This window comes from Protopterus annectens, chromosome 16.part0, assembly GCF_019279795.1.
Source record: "Protopterus annectens isolate FY-2018-M chromosome 16.part0, PAN1.0, whole genome shotgun sequence".
NCBI lineage: Eukaryota > Metazoa > Chordata > Ceratodontiformes > Protopteridae > Protopterus > Protopterus annectens.
This window is the reverse complement of record NC_056750.1, coordinates 879604209-879617382: the sequence shown is the minus strand read 5'-3', so window position 1 is coordinate 879617382 and position 13174 is coordinate 879604209. Positions and strand designations below refer to the sequence as shown.

At 37.9% G+C, this 13174-nt stretch overlaps 1 protein-coding gene across 1 annotated transcript in view; it reads left to right on the top strand.

Moving 5' to 3' along the window:
• Window positions 1-13174, top strand: part of LOC122790677 — a 560216-nt gene that overhangs the window by 91103 nt on the left and 455939 nt on the right. The gene's annotated exons all lie outside the window — the stretch shown is intronic.

Genomic DNA, 13174 nt, shown 5'->3' with positions numbered 1-13174 from the left:
AATAATGTAGGAAATTTGTTTGATGCTTTAAAGTGAAAATGCTAATGATGTGTATACCATCCTCAGACAATTTGTCTCTTTTGTCAGAGGATGGGGAAAACTGGAATTATCTGCTCTCAAACCTACTCTTTGCAGTAAGAGAACTACGGTTCAGTACAGTAAGAGTAAGTTATAAGAAGAACAATATTAGGAATGGCCCTAGGGATATCCCTGACGAAGAACAAGGGTGGATGGATTACGATACTGAATTCCCACCATTAAATGGAACAAAGCAACATGGCAGTAATAATAATAGGTATCAAAATTTTCAATGGAGGGGAGGGAGAAGGGGGAGAGGGAGATATTAGACAACGTTACCAGTACCCTTGTACCCACCCATTTTGGTTCCCCTAAGGAGACTGAGATTTTGATACAGAATATGATACCTGTTACTAGAGTAACAATACAGGAAGAGTTAGACACAGGTATCTTACATACTGGAACTACACATACACTTAATAATTTTTCTATTTACAATTTTAGTAACATTTGTATTAATAAAACACATTTTGATGTTTTGAGCAAAGGATTTAAATGTATTCCTAACATGAAAGGTGACCTGGTTCAGACTTTAATAGACATGAAGTTGTTCTTAAGGAAAGTGAATCTTCAGGTTATACTACCCCCTAGGAATGTGGACGCAGGCCCCCATAAAAGTATGCTCACTAAGAAAAGTACATTTAATCCGCCCTATCACCCCCAAATTAGAAACTTGGATTTAATATTAGAGAAGAAAATTAGAGAAGAATTTAAATTTGTAGAGAAAGAATATAATATTACAAAGGAAGAACATAAGATGTTGAATGAGTTAAGGTTTAATAATCAAGTTAGGATTATGAAACCTGATAAGGGGGGAGGGGTGGTAATAATGGAAAACATTATTTACGATGGAAAAATGAATATGATTCTAGGTGATGACAATAAATATAGAATAGTTTCCTTGAATGAAGTACTACTTGCTTATCAAAAAATAGATAATACCTTAGACAATATGCTATTGGAAGGCACTATAGATGTTAAGTTACATCAATTCTTATATGTACCTAAACCCAAGATACCCATCATTTTTGGGATTCCAAAGGTACATAAGAATGTTAGTGATCCACCTTTAAGACCGATAGTAGCAGCGGATGGTTCCAAGACTATTAGCTTGGCCAAGTATGTGGATATAACTACAAAACATATTTGTACCATGAATAAATATATACTAAAGGATTCTTGGGACCTGCTGAGGGACATCAAGTCTGAATTATTTTCAAATGAACTTATTTTTGTGACAATAGATGTCATTGATTTATTTTCATGTATACCCCACCAAGAAGGTATGAGTTTATTTGAGGATATGGTCTTTCTTGACAAAAAATTGACACATTTGGAAAAAATTGCAGTAGTAGCATTGGTTGAGGTGGTACTAAGGAACAATTTCATTGTATTTAATGACGAATATTACCAGCAAATTAGTGGAGTAGCTATGGGGGCGGCCTGCGCACCCACTTATGCTAACATTGTGTTAGCAGCCTGGGAATCTAATTTTGTCCTTAATTCAGGATATGTACAATATTGGACACTTTACAGGCGGTTTTTAGACGACATAGTTATTTTTTGGACTGGGGGTAGTGAGAAATTTCTGGAGTTTTTTAATTATATTCAGAATACTACTAATTTTTTAAGATTCACATACACCATGTCCACTGATAGATTGCAATATTTGGACGTGGAGGTATATAAGAATTTGAACAACATGGATTTTGAAACCAAGGTTTTTAGAAAAAGCACCTTCTGCAATTCCTTTTTACATTTCACTAGCGCACACCCCCCACATTGTAAAAAGAATATTGTCAAGGGACAATTTGTGAGGGGGTGTCGTATGACTAGTAAAAATGATGATTTTATTAAGGAATGTAATACACTGGAGAGAATGTTCTTAGCCAGGGTCTATCCATCTGAATTTATTTCTAGTATTAGAAAAGAGGTAGAGGAGAATAGATTAGTGAAATACAAACCAATAAAAGGTATAGAATTGACTACCAATAATAACAATTTGGCATCTCTTGTTAAGTACAATAAAACCAATGTTGATGATGATGTTCAGTATAATTCGGCATTGGTAATGGAGTTTAATATTTTTAATATTATAGTGAAAAAGATTTTTCAGAAAGAATGGAGCAATTTTACTTCTTTCTCTGATATACCGAATATTAAAAAAGAGATGCCTAAAATTGTGTACAAAAATGGTAGAAGTATAAAAAATTTGTTGGAAAACAACAAAATAAGTAATAATGAAATTTCTATGCAAATGTTACCATTTGACAAAAATAATAAAAAATATGGAACATACCAATGTGGGCACTGTAATCAGTGCCCATATATTAGTAACAGAATGGAAATTTTGTTGCCAACAAGGGACATTAATATTTGTGCCTCTGGATATTTTAGCTGTGACACACAAGGTGTGGTATATTTAGCAATGTGCTTAGAATGTAAGTCATACTATGTGGGGAAGACGGAGAGAGCATTAAAGAAGAGAATTTATGAACACATTTACGAAATATCTAAGAAAAAAGAAACAAATGCTCTATTCAGGCACACTTTAGATTGTTATAATGCTAGGTTTACCTTCTTTGTATTGGAACAGGTTAAAAAAGAAATAAGGAGAGGCCTTTGGGAAGAAAGATTAGAATTTAAAGAGCTTTGGTGGCAGATTTTATTGGATGCAACTAACCACCCAGGGCTTAATGACCATATTTCTTTAACTTCAGTGTTAAAACTAAGAGCAGCTAGAATTTAATTCTCACTAGTAATAGCTGTTCAGGAACAGCAGGTGGTGCTGTTAGATTAGTGAAAATTGTTAGGATATAAAATGTGGAAAGGGTTTTAAATAAAAGTGTTTAGCAGTTTTTAACAAATATATATATTTATTTATTTAAAGGGTTTTAAGTATATTTATTAAATAATAATGAATTTTAAACTAAGGAGAAATGGTGTTCTTTGTTAGGATGAACATCGAAGTGTGTTTTAAATTACAGTTGTTTCAAATGAGCCTTTCAAACAGATGTATATAATGAAAATTACAATTTATGAATTTTATTGGTTGGTTCAAACCACATGAGAGTATATAAAGTGTTTTTAAAGATTTTTTGTTTGTCTGATGAAGTCTTACATGCTTGTGGAGACGAAAACGCACTTGTGCACTTTAAAAGCGTTTACGTTTGCTGTGATTTGTTTTCGGTACCTTTAATAAAGTGATCTGGTTTACTAGCTGGTGGACTGCTTCCGTGATTTTGGATTTACTAGTAAGAGAACTACCCCAAGCATCAGCTGGGTTCAAATAATTTGAATCGTTGTATGGCAAACCTCCCCAAAGCTTGCTAGGTAAAGCTCAGGTAACAAAAGGAAGAAGAAAATATAACTTTTGAAAGTGTAATTGGGCATTTTTGACCTCCAAAACAAGTTAAGATCTGTGTTGCCTATTGTGAGAGAGACTAGAGAAAAAGCTCTTCAGATAAAACATAGACTGTTTAACAGAAATGCTTCTTTGAGAGTTTTCAGCAGAGGCAAAATGCTTTCATTACAATCCACTGTGGAAAACCAGTTCCTTGTAAAGTGACAAGGCCCATCTGAAGAGGTAGAGAATGGAAGTGACATGAATTATAAGGTGAAACAGCTGGGAGAAAGAAAACCAGAGCAGTTACAGCACATAAATATTCTAAAACCCAGGAGAGAAACTTCTGAAAGGGAAAGTTAAAGTGCCTACAGTACGTCCTGGGGTCAGAATGGGGGGACTAACTCTCTTAATCCCTCTGTCGGTCTGTCAGAAAGAGGAAGTAAAATAATTTATACTCCAGTAAGGGTATATTCTTAGAGATGTGCATTTATGCCAGTTTTAACTCCGCACAACACAGAAGTGCTATCTCGAGAGAAAGTACAGTTGAAATCATATTGAATACGAGTCCCAATGACAGGCAGTTATGGATGAAGTATGAAGGTTACTTAAATTTGGGGCTATTGAAGAATCCCACAGTGTGTGTGATAGTCCTGTTGTACTTGTAGCCAACAGCCATGGTCTGTAACCACTTTAAATGTTTTGCCATACAGGCTGTAGTTCATGCAAATCCCTGACTATAACAAGACATTCTTTCTCTGTGGCTGCATAAAACTCCCCACAGGGTTAAGTCTGCAACTCATGTACTCAGTGGGGGTGCTCTTTCTGTGAGGAAACCTAAGTACAGACCCCACCACATATTAGAAGCATCTACTTGTACAACAAATTATTGATTATAATCAGAACTAGCTAATATAGTGTGTCCACAAAGAGCATCTTTGAACTTTTGAAAGGCCTGCTCACAAGCTGGTGTCCAGACACATTTATTTAGTCAAGAGGAATATTGTACTATAGTGGGAATATTTTTTCTATAGTGCCCTGATATCACTAAGAATTCTTCATAGGTTCATAGGTAAGTACTAGGCTATTGGCCCTAGGGCCTATATAAGCCTAGCCAAAAAGGTACCCTGGCTTTTGCCACCCAAGAAAATTATTTTCCCGTGCCCCTGTCAAGCAGAGCCACAGAAGTGATCCCTGGGGTGAATTTCCTATTTCCCATCCAATCATCATAAATGTTTCTTCATAGTAGGGGTGGGCCATGCCTGAATAGTCTCAATTTTGGCAACTTCTGGCCTAATCTTTCCATCACCCACTCTGTGACACAGGTAATGTATCGCTGGTATACTCGGCTAATGCCTTTTATCCTTGATACTGAGCTCTGCCCTTTGCAGTCTGCTTAGTATTTCCCTGACAAGTTACACACACACTGTCCAAGACCAGCTATAGATGGTAAATCATACAAATAAGCTTCTGCTAAGATACAGTTTTCCTGCCTTTATTAGGTTGCTGTGGTATTTGCAATATCAAAGGGCATTTTTGTAAACTCATATAGTCCAAATAGGGTCACAGATACTGACCTTTCACCTTATACAGGTGTCAAGGTAATCTACCAGTAAACCTTGGTCAAGTCAAGAGTAGTTATATACTTATCCCCACCATCTGCTATGAGGATTTATGTGTCCTAAGTATTAGGTAGGAATCTGACTGCCTGACCATTTCTTTTCCTGTAGTCCACACACAACCAGGTGCTGCCATCTTTCTTTGGCACCAGCACTACTGGTGAGGCCCAGGGACTTTTGGACTCCTAGATGACTTCAGTTCCAGCATGTCCTTTAATTCTTCATTTAGAGTTTGTCTGTCTCTTTCTGGCAGTCTGACAGGTGAATGTATATTCGGCCACTGGGGTCCTGTGGCTATGTGGTGGTCTACCAGGTTGGTACACCCCGGTTTACCAGTAAACATCCTCAGGTTCCTGCAATACTTCTTGGATTTCCTAAACCTACATGGGGGTTTGTTGTTGGCAGAGAGCCATCCCATCCACCAAAATAAATGACTGAGCATCCCAGAGGAGTTCTACCTCAAATACCTCTCTTGACTTCTGCTACAACTCCTTGTAAGTACGAAGTACCAGGACCAGTATGCCACAGTAGAACTTTATCATTAAATGTCACAGCGTTTGTGCTTTGGCTGTGTATCTGGCAATTCCTTCATTTAGTTGATATCCGTCATTTATTTCACAATGGTGAAAGGGGCCTCTGATACTCTCTGTCACTGGCTGTCCACCAGGCCTTTTGCTGCTGTTGTGTCCAGCCTAGGTGCACTTGGGCCACCTCCATGATTTCCCTATGCCAAGTCATGAGGTATAGGATATTCTCCACAACAGTCTTTTAGTGAGAATTGCGCTTAATCAAGATGAACTAAAACTGATGACCATGTTACCCTGTGACCTTACAGTAGCTCAAAGGGTGAAAACCCAATTGATTCCTAGGACACCTCCATTTATGGAAAGAGAAGATGGGGCAGGTAACGTCCTCTACTGTCCACTCGAACTGGTCTGCAAATGCCCTTAACGTGGTCTTCAGTTTAGACTTAAACCTCTCCATAAGGCCATTTGCCTGTAGATGGTCTTTAGATGCTTTACACCAAACTCTAACTACCACATTCCAACAAAAAGTGCTCCGAACACATCTCCAACAATTGCTTTTCAGCTGAGCAAAAATGCTTGGAAGTCTACATGGAGTATAAAATACCTGTGTAAGTAATTCCATGGAAATATCCTGAACTTCTTGAATTTGTATACATGAAAGTCCTTACTGATTTGCTCATATTGTTCCTTTTGCAATTTGTCATGCCTGGATTTACTTGTAAACACTGCAGGTTTCTGACATGCTACTGAAGTTTAAAGGAAATGCATTAAATACCTTAATGGCGTCTTCATTACAGCATGAAGAAGCACGGTATATTGGACGTTTTCCAGTTTATTCCTAATACCACTTACAGTCCAGTACAGCTAAAACATAGACTCAAGGGCTTAAGTTTTCAGAGTGGCTACAGTATGTCTTTGGAAATATTGGTCATCATAAGGTCATCATCTTGAGCCTATAATTAAGAAAGTTACTTTGTTGGTTCAGTGGAGTGGAAAATAAGTTAATCCACGTGAGACTGAAATTAAGCAAACTGTTATTTTGGTTTTGGTGGTCAAAATATTAAAATAAAATAAATGACTGTGAGTAAGTACAGTGGTCATCTTATATGCCCAAGTCTTTTTCATTCTTGCTTGTAGATCACATATGAGGGGCATTCATGCAGACACTGTATAAACAGTACAGCAAAACTAAAATCAAAGTGCATAAATTAAACTTCAGTATCCTAGGTTGTTTGCTTCTAACAGCATATCAGAAGTTCCCTTTTAATTGTAACACTATGTCAGATCTGTAGAGAAATTGGAGGTTAAGACTGCAAATGAAAGCACACTAGAAGAGGGACACCATTAGATGTTTTCACTTTAAGTCTTTACTCCAAACTGAAGACAGATTCCTGGTGATGTTATGCTTGCACACTTACTGACTACATAAACAGTTAGCACTCCATACTCTGTTTATGACGGTTTGTATAATGTGGATGACAGCAAAAGCTTTCCTTGTAGCACTGCTGTGTTTACTTTCAGCTTGATAGTACTTTTGTCCAGACAGTACATGCAAATGATTCAGTGCTACTAAAAAGCCTAACGGAGAAGCATGACTGTCATTTACAGGTCATGTTAACCCTGATCTTGTGTGCAGTAGGGTTTGATTAGAGAGCCACTAAGTGCAAGCTACCTACAGATGGCAGGAGACTTAAGAGATACTGACCATCAGTGCCTTAGATCTCTCGTTGGGGGGGGGGGGGTAATGGAAAAAAACAGCATTAAGCATATATCATAGAGAAGCTGGCATTCGTGTTTTCCCTCTTTTTTTTAAATCAGCATGGAGACTGGATGTCCTTGTGGTCATAATAGGCTTAACACTGTAGTGTGGTACATCAACAAACAAGGAAGGAAGTGCACCCATCAGCTACATGGACTGTGTATTATAGGTTGGGACCTGGGACTAGGAGAGAGGCTCCATTTGCAGACTTCCTCCATCTCTCTCACTCAGATGTTTGTGTTGAACTAGCTGAGCAGGTCTGCCTGCAACATTTTTGAATTAAATCTAGGCAGACAAAGATTTAGTAAGCTAATTCGAAGACGATCAGTCTCGGACATGGACTTATTTGCCTCTGAGGACAACAGCCAGCTCAAGCGGTTTTGTTATAGGTACCTATGAAAGGAGGCCTGGGCAGTGAATGCATTCCTACTCCAATGGAGTGAGAAGATATTTTTATGCCTTCCTTCCCTTAATGCTTCTTCCAGAACTGCCACTTAAACCCTGTCCTTCATCATCTTGCTTTATCTTGATAATCCCCCTTCTATCTAAAGCAGCCCTTGTTGTTGCAGATGAGCAGGAGAAACCTCTGGAGATTCCAGCACCCTGTACGTTACTAACTTGAGTAAGGAGAGAGTCGGCTCTTTATCCAAACCTAAGTTCACAGGCTGTCAGATGGGCATATAGTTTCCTTCTGGGAGCTTTCCCATCACATTGGTGTGTATCCTATAGGAGGCTACAAAACCTGCTACCAAGAAATCCCACCTGGAAAAATAGTATTTCATTCTGATGTTCCAGCCTTTGTATAGTGTCAACAGCTGCTTTTAAATCATAGCGTATGTGTCAGGAAACCTTGTCAAGGCTCTGCACTATGGTCCACTTAATCTGCTTGTCTGGCATTACAGCCTGCTTACCTGAGACCCTCCTTTGACTTCCATCTCTTTGATCAAATCAGTTTTTTAAAGGGGTGTTTGAGACCACAGGTAAGGTTACTTTTCTCGTATTTTGGGTTAGAATTGCATGATTGTAAAGTTGAACTAGCCAGCATTTCTGCACCATCATGTAAGATACTGACCTTTCTTAGTACAGCCTCGACAAAGGTGAATTCCAGAACTGCAAGCCTTAATGTTCAGAGACCCCTAAACATTATCCACAGATAGACTGCCATTTAGAAGTGACTAATATTTCCTGTTGAAACTACTGTTAAGAGATTTAGCCCTGAAACAAGCAATTTAGTTGTCAGAGGTTTACCACCAAAACAAGAGGGAAGGTTGCGTGCATGTGATGGATGTGCACAGGCATTTGATGTACTACACCGAACCTAAGACTTGTGGCAGCAAACAAGCCTTGGGATCCTTCATGATAGTAAAATACAGTAGGTCAATATCTGAACAGACCTTTGTAAAATTGGCTAACAGACTGCATTGCTTCAATTATTACCATCGTAAGTCTTTGCAGTGATACTCAAAGACCACTTTAAACCAGCAGGTACTACTGCAGCATTCTTTAGAAATATGTCCGCTCATAGTATTTTTGAGGTAGCTGCTATGGCCCCACTCAGATGGTTTTCCAAAACTATAACATGGACCTATAATCCAGGAGCAGGTCAGGTTTTGCCACAGCTGTCATCCTGGTTACTTGGTTATCTCCTTTTTATGTGTGGATGTGCTACCCCTCTGGATAATAAACTGCTTCAGAACTTTTCAGAAAGATAGTGAATGATGCTGTAGCACCAATGTATTTAGACTTATGTGTGATAATTGTATGTGTTTGTTTATTATGCATTTATAATAAAAGGCATCCAATGTTTAGTAATACTGAGGCACGTACACAGAGTGAACTAAGGTGGGAGTGAAGGGGTGGCTTTCCTGGATGTAAGTTGTTAGGGGATATGATCGACGGGTACTAATGGGGTATAAGTAGAGTATCAACATTCATTTAAGGAACAGCAGACGACATTGCAGCTTCCTAGTTGAGTGTATTAGCAGATTAGTACATGCACACTTTACTGCATTTCATAAGTGACTGGAGCAAAGAGCTTGCATGAGCTGTTTGTTACACTCCAGAGGTGATTGAGTTCATTTTTTTTTTTCTTTTTTGGTCCTGAACCCACACATTTGGGAAAAGTATTTTTTCGGTCTTGTAGGTGGTTTTTAAGTTTGCTTATAAGCATATTCTTTTCTGTTCCTTCTCTTAAATCATGGGGAGAGTGTTTTCCAGTTTGCTGGATTAGATTTGTGAAGGCATTCTCCCCTTTTACCAGGTTGAAGGGGGACCTTGCCAGAAGCTGGCCATTGCTCTTCCTTAGTGATCATGTCAGAATATGACGTAAACCAGAATGATCGTTCTTAGTCCTGCTTACAGACTTAGTGCATCTATTAATGTTTATTAATATTTATTAATTAATTTGGGTGGCACAGTGATGCAGCAGTAAATGCTGTCACCTCACAGCAAGAGGTTCTCCGGTTCGATTCTTGGCCGGGGTGCCTTCTGTGTGGAGTTTGCATGTTCTCTCTGCGTTCGCGTGGGTTTCCTCCGGGTACTCCGGTTTCCTCCCACATTCTAAAAACATGCTTCTGGAGCATTTCTCCCCGGGCCTCCGCTGAAAACAGGATCTGTGGAACCTAGTCGGACTTTCCCGGTCAACAAATGTTAAATAAATAAATAAATAAAATAAAAAAATTAAACCCTTCTCAAAAAAACGACTGTTTGGCACACTATATGTATTTATTTATCTAGGTTGCAGAAGCTCTTTATTTCATCTGATAATCACATATTTGGACTGGTCAACCTGATTCTTTTCAGTCATGCACTGTGCCGTAAAGCAGCAGTGACAAACGGCTTACAGCAGATATGTGAACATGAGAAGTATTTCATACATAAAAGGCAAAAAACATATCAAAATGGGTAGCATGCAGAAAACAGTGTAAACAAATATATGTTCTGTGTTGAACAGAGTTTTAACAAACTGGTTAACTTTGTTTACAAGTGTACAGTAGTTAGTACTGTAGTAAAGTTTTACTTTGTTTACAAGTGTACAGTAGTTAGTACTGTAGTAAAGTTTTACTTTGTTTACAAGTGTACAGTAGTTAGTACTGTAGTAAAGTTTTACTTTGTTTACAAGTGTACAGTAGTTAGTACTGTAGTAAAGTTTTACTTTGTTTACAAGTGTACAGTAGTTAGTACTGTAGTAAAGTTTTGAGATGATCAGAAGACGAATTTGGGAAAAGATGGTGTGAGAGGTACAGTGCCGAGACTAAGTGGGCAAGAGGGAAATAGTGAGGAAAACAGAAGACTGAGGCAGAAAGTGTGTGGAATTGTGGAAAAGTGAGTTCGAGAATTGTGTAGGGATGCGGAAAACTGAGTTAGAGAGTAGTGTGTGAGGGTTAAAGAGGTCCTTAGAACTTTACGGTTAATAGAAAGGAAATAAAAAGATACTATTTGAGGGAATAAAGAAGCAGTCAGTGTTGTGTTGCAGGCTTTTGAAAGAAGGAATATTTGGGGGAAGATTGTAGGTGTTTAATTGGTGATTTTGTTTATTTTTTTTAATGTAGATAGAGATAGTCTGGTCCTTCTGTTTAAGGAGATGGCATTCTACCCTGCCTATGCTATTTTGGGGAAAAAAAGGTTCTGTTATATTCTATATGAAACTAGTCTGACCAGATTGTGTTTGGATTGTGGTTTCTTACTGAATAGGGAATTTCATTTACTTTGAGTTCACTTGATAATAGTTGACATAAATATTTGCAGTGATATTTGTAAAGCATGGTTGCAAACATAAATGGCTAGGACATTTGTATTGGACATTAGGTGGCAATTGTAGGTACTCTGGTCATTGAGATGTAAAAAAAATGACCATTTGCACTTGGCATTTAGAGTAATTTAGTAGTGAAACTATTTCCAAGTGCAGTAAGTGCCATGGTGCACTCCAGTTTTGTTGTAGGCATATTTTATTGTTTTTATAGATTGTAAGTAACAAAATTTGATATGTAAATGAAAGGTTATTAAGAACATTTTGCAATGGTAGTTTCTATGTTACGGGTGAAGGAAGAATTTTGACCAACATGTTTACCTAAATATTTGTAAGTTTGTGCGTGTAATTCTGTTGTTCCATTTTCTGTAAGACATAATGGTTTACAATTTGAAAGCTGACACGATATCCCAGTTATGTTATATTTTAGAGACTGGGCAACCTATACAGTGCCACTGTGATTGGAGAATGAACATTCTCCAGCAGGGTATTAATGTAATGTACAGGTAATCCTCACTGAAAAGCGAGTCCACTGCTTCACAGTAGCATATTACGTTTCTGGAGAGCTTCGACGGTAACAAATCCACCATTATTTTACAGTTGCAAAGCAGCGCTTTTGCTATTTAGTGAGTGTAAAATTAAAAGCGACAGAAAAGTAAAAACAAAATGTGACTGTATTTGCACATGAAAGTAATAGTGAGATTAATTCAGCCGTTATTTTACTCTCTAAGCAGTGCTTCTGCTGTTCATTGTGTGTAAAATTAAAAGAAACATTTAAAAAAAGAATGAAAGAAAAGTGAGTGTGTGTGGGTGTGTATATGAGTGCTTGCATGCATGAAAGCCAAACTGTGTTTGCTTGAGAGAGAGAGTGAGATCAATCAAGCAGTGGCAACAGCAAAGAGGCATGCATACCTCTCACCCTCTTAGCTCAAGAAATCAGGATAAAGCCAAAAATTGGTGGTGGTGGTGTGTGTGTGTGGGGGGGGGGGGGGGTAAAATGATTTTTTAACATGCATTTTCTGAAGGAAATAGTCTGAAACTTGAATATATGTCATTATTTAGTTACTTCAATCCCCAATGATTGCCAGCAAACCACAAATTTTGAGTAAAGGACCAAAAAAAATGCAGTAAATTTATGAACATTTTTGAAAATTGTGTATTTTGGATGTAAAATACTTCCAACACTACATATACTACAGCAAGTTTGAAACATTAGGTGGAGAAATTATTTTACATCCAAAATGTAAAATAATGATAATGTAAAAAAAATAAGTAAAACACTACATTTTACAGACAGGCAATTCTTTAAACGCAGTAATGCTCGACCAGGGTAGGGGCTTTACTGTGTAAATAATGCCCTACCAGGGGTGTAGAATGCCCCTGGGCGTGCATTATTTACACAGTAACACAAACCCTGTTGGGCATTATTGTTTGCATATATTGCACTATGTTATGTTATTTTACCATCTATCTTTCCAAGATTAATTGTATGTTTGCGTGCATGAAACTGGTAGCAGAGTTGAATTAATTGGATTTATAGGGGCTTTGGGAAGTCTTTGCTGTTTTTCCTTATACTGAGTAAAAGGTTATCTGCATAGAGGTTCATATTAAGCTACATAAAATTACCCTGAAGGCAGTTTATGAAGAATAAGATCAGGACTGGGGTAAGGAAAGTCCTGGAGGAGGGTCTCTGATTTTGGAATATGTATTATTAAACTGGAATTTAATTAGACTGCTAGATAGGTAGCCACTGAGTCAGTTTATGGTTACACTTTCAAAGACTGCAGATTCAAGTTGGGTTAACAGTATGCCATGATCATCTCTCTTAAATGGTGCAACTTCAATAAGTCACACTAATCAGAGTTATTATCGATAAATTTTGTACCTGCATGGAGTGCTATCAGACTGAAGTGACACTGGACAACTGTTGGGATGCTGTTAAATTAGATGTTTGCAAGAATTTTTTGTAGAATTTTTGTGTGCACGCTCGTGTGTGTGTGTGTGTGTGTGTGTGTGTGTGTGTGTGTGTGTGTGTGTGTGTGTGTGTGTGTGTGTGTGCGTGCGTGCGTGTAGGATACTAATATATAGCATTTAATGTGG